This window comes from Parambassis ranga, chromosome 1, assembly GCF_900634625.1.
Source record: "Parambassis ranga chromosome 1, fParRan2.1, whole genome shotgun sequence".
NCBI classification, from domain to species: domain Eukaryota; kingdom Metazoa; phylum Chordata; class Actinopteri; family Ambassidae; genus Parambassis; species Parambassis ranga.
Genome location: NC_041022.1, coordinates 20710623 through 20714909, shown reverse-complemented (window position 1 = coordinate 20714909; position 4287 = coordinate 20710623).

Here is a 4287-nt window from a genome sequence, read left to right as displayed (position 1 = left end):
CTTAGCATTAAACTAATTTTTCCCATGTTGCTTCTGTGAGATTTTGTCTTTGTGTGCAGCGGTAACCTCTCAGCACAGGGAGGCTGAGACACTTCAAGCTGTGCTTCTAGACTTTATCGATCATCTGTTACACAACAAGTTCAGACAAAATCCAGGTAAATCTCTCTGAATTTCATAGTACAGCACTTTTTCCTATTCCACTGTCTGTGGAGACGTTATGCACTGGTTGCTACGGCAACTCAGTGCATGGCCTTGGGAGGATAAACTTGAAGTTGAAGTTTCTGATGCTCCAGATAAGAGTCTAAAAAAAAAAGCGGCTGACCGCGAGGACATAGCTCTACATAACACTACTTGTTGTAAAGAGTCCAAGGCTTGTCTGCAGAAATATTTACAAAATGAAGAGAGTTTTCCCACAGACATACATAACACATATTTTAAAAACAACAAGCGGAAGAATCATGCACACAATGGTACTTAAAAAGGGACACAAGAGTTCTGCACTGTATCTTTAGCATCAGTGCAGAAGAGCACAAATGTAGAAATAAAACTGCACAGAGTGTGCACCTGTTGCTATATAATAATAATCCATCAGACTCATATAGTGTGTTTTAGGACACTCAAAGGCAGTAGAAACGCACAGGAACAAACTAACATTAACAGCTGGAGTGGGAGTAATTAGGGGAAAGCCAGTTTGAACAGGTAGGTTTTGAGCAGTGACTTGAAGGTGGATAGGGAGTCTGAGTTCCTGATGTTTTGTGGAAGAGAGTTCCAGAGGGTTGGGGCGGCGGCAGAAAAGGCTCGGTCACCCAAGGTGCAGCGCTTTGTTCTGATGGGGGAAAGAAGGTTGGAGTCAGTGGAGTGAAGGTGATGGGTAGCAGAATGGCGGTGGAGAAATATGGCCACCCTTTACACATAAATGTTTATTCTTTGAGTTTTTTTTACCCAAAATGCTGTGTATACAGTATGAAAGAAGAGAACTGCAGCAACTCCTGTGATGACGATTACATTTGGTGCTTTTTTAAAAAAAAAATATTTGCTGATGTTTAAGTTTGTAACAAAGAGCTCTGCTGATTGTCTGACGGTGCCATCAGGCCATGACCCTCTCAGTAGAGCTCTGATGTCAGAGATGACACAAGCTTTTAAGGAGCATCACCGTGTCCCCTTTGTTAACCTCTTCCTCCATCAGAAACACACACTCTGTCCAGATGTCTTGTGCACCATTTTATACAAATTTCACCAACACACTTGGGGAATGTTTGCACATCAGCACTGGAAATTCAAACTACATTTTCCATTTTAACAAGGTTTAAATGCAAAGCATCAGACTCACTGACGACTCTCGGTCTGTTATGAAGTTGTGGCAGAAATAACTTTCCAGTTGTGTGTGTGTTGCAGGGAGCACGCTCGCCTCCTCCATGTCTGTTCACGCCCTGCATGTGTCTGTGTTTTTCACTCTCACTCGCCTCAGGATCCTCAGATATTGCCTTTGCTGGCAGGACAGTTTTTCCTCATCGCTAATGCAAAGTTATTCTCCTCATATTCCTTTTTAACAACCTCTCGCAGGCACAGTGAACGTTACGCATCTTTAAAAGTTGCTCATCACACCAGAATGTGTAAATGTAAACACCCTGACTTCTATTGAATATTCACTTTTGTATATTATTCTTTTTTCTCTGCATTATTGTAAAAAGATAGACAACTTCAGTATGTTGACACTGTAATGGAGCTGACAACAACTTCATCTTCTCTGATTTTTCTATACCCTAGGAGCCATTTTTTTGTCAGTTTGTAGAGAAATCCAACTTATTTTCGACACAAGCTAATTTGTAGCCACTAAAATCCTGTTAAACTCTCCATCTCAAAATCCAGCAGGGATCTCAGGACACATGTAACTGTAAATGGTGCTTTTTCAGGTGTTAATGGATGTTTTTGTGACAGTCTGCTCTGGTGTGGCACAGTGCGCTGCCCTGCGAGGCGCTTACATGAATGCACTTCACTGTAATTCGCTCTCTAATGCTGTGCTGATGAGTCGTGTTAAGCAGTGTTGTTGTATGCTGAAAGCAGACGAATATATATAATATATAAATATACATATATCTATACACATGCCACAATATTTACACATAAACACAAGCCAACTCACACAATCTCTCACACTTAATTTAACAGAGTGCAAGCCAAACGGGACAATTAAATAGATAAAGCGGACATGTCCTTGATAAACCAGTTTATGTGTGATAACTTTATACACATGTGGTTTTCATTACATCATCTGGCTTTTTCATTTCTGAAGAGCCAGCAAGGCTTTCTTCTTTTCAGTGATTGAGGAGTGCAGCGCCATTGCTTTGACCTTGAATAAAAAATAAATGTGATGCTCTGTGATGCTCTTCAAAATGCAGCCATGCCTCATGAAGACAATCACTTTTTATTGCATGGAGATGTGCGATTGTTTTGTCTTCTTTTGTTTTTTTTTTAAAAAAGAGGAGCGGACACTCTGCTGTCACTGTGCTGTTAGCCCGCTGGCACGTCTCCCACCTTTATTCAGCTGGTGCTCTCAACCAGGACAACCTAACGGGGAGTGAGCAGGTCGGGCTTAATGCTTCATTCAAGGACACACACCAGATTGTTGTTTTGTGTTTAAGGGGAAACAAAATGTATTCTTCTTTACACATTACAACTATATCTATATCTATATATTTCAGTCTGTCTGTCAGACTAGCCTGTTAATGTGTCTTTCACTGCCATGCATGTCTCCTCACATCATAACCTCGTCAGCCAGGCGGGGCAGACTCTACTAAAGTTGCATGTTCTCCAGTCAACCTTTGCTTAGAATTTAATTATCAACATTCATCTTTGCTGCCATGCTGGCCTGTTGTACATTAAATTAGGCTCTTAATGAATGTCATTAGGGCCAAAGTCATGTCAGCCTGCGAATCCGCCATGTACCATGAAGCTTCAATGAAACGTGGGCCACATGCTTAAGTAACAGAGAGGAGGAAATAAAAGAGACTGTTTTTATTTAGCATTTTTGACAAGTTTTATATACTTTCATTATTTAGTAGTAATTAGGTTAAAAAATAAAACAACATTATTAGGTTGATGTACATAGAAAAATGCTAAAAGAAGATGAGCTGGACTGTTTTCAGCATGTCTGAGTGGGAGACTTATCAAGCTGAGCAGAGTGACAGCGTTGCACAAGTGAAACTGTATTGATTGACGCAGGACCAGGCACGAGGCAGGCCAGGTGTGAGGCAGGCCAGGTGTGAGACAGGCCAGGTGTGAGACAGGCGACGTGTCGCTGGTGTAGCCGCAGAAAAGATTCAAGAGAGAAAACAAGAAGAAAGTCAGGGAGCTTCACCACAAGACCTGAAAAATGGCTGAAATTACCAAGAATCTGACCGCGCAGGGTTCGGAGCACATCCTCTGGAGAGCTGCTGAATGCTCAGTTGCACTAAATATAGAGGTGCTCTGTATAGCAGGTTAATTGAGTCACATTTCCTTTGGACACACTGGGTCCATGCTGCGCCGTACTGTACAGTCACTGTCTGTTCAGGGACAGGACTCGAACAAATCCAATAGGGGGATGGCAGGAAGAAGGTCTTACTGTACGAACTTGTAACGCCTGTCTGCCTATAGCACACTGTGTCCACACAACTTTCTGTTCTTACACACAGATAAATAATTGGGACTATTTAGAGACTTTTTTACACTATTGAGAACTGTGGGCTATTTGCCTCTGACAATAGATTCATTCCTTAATGCTAATGTCTTTATTTGCATGTGATTGGTGTTCATTTTGATGTTTTGCTTCTTCTTTACCATCCCCGACCTTTCGTTCACCTTCTCCTCTTTTGATTTCTCTCAGTTGGCAGCTCACCTCATATAAATCTTCACCTAGAAGACTTTTCCATTTACAGTAGGTGCCCTGCACAAAGGCTAGTTACATTGAGTCCTGATAAGTAAGTGCTCCTGCTGCGGCTGTTTTTCATTGTGGATTTTGGAGATTGCCTTTTTTCTAAATTGCATTATTCCATGATCCAAATTGCTTTTAGAAGAGCTTTGCAGTCAGGTGAATGTCCATTTAAAGTTTCCTGGTAAGCTAAATCTGGTCATTAGAGTGACTTATGAAGCTTTTAAGACAGAAAGCCTAACATTCGCTGAACATGCACCTTAAATTAAGCCGTACACAGTTTCATCTATTTAAGGTCTTAAATGTGTGTTTCGATGCTCTCTTGATTGTTTTATATTGGGCCAGTGTTTGCTGTGTAGGTATATTGAAGAAGGTGA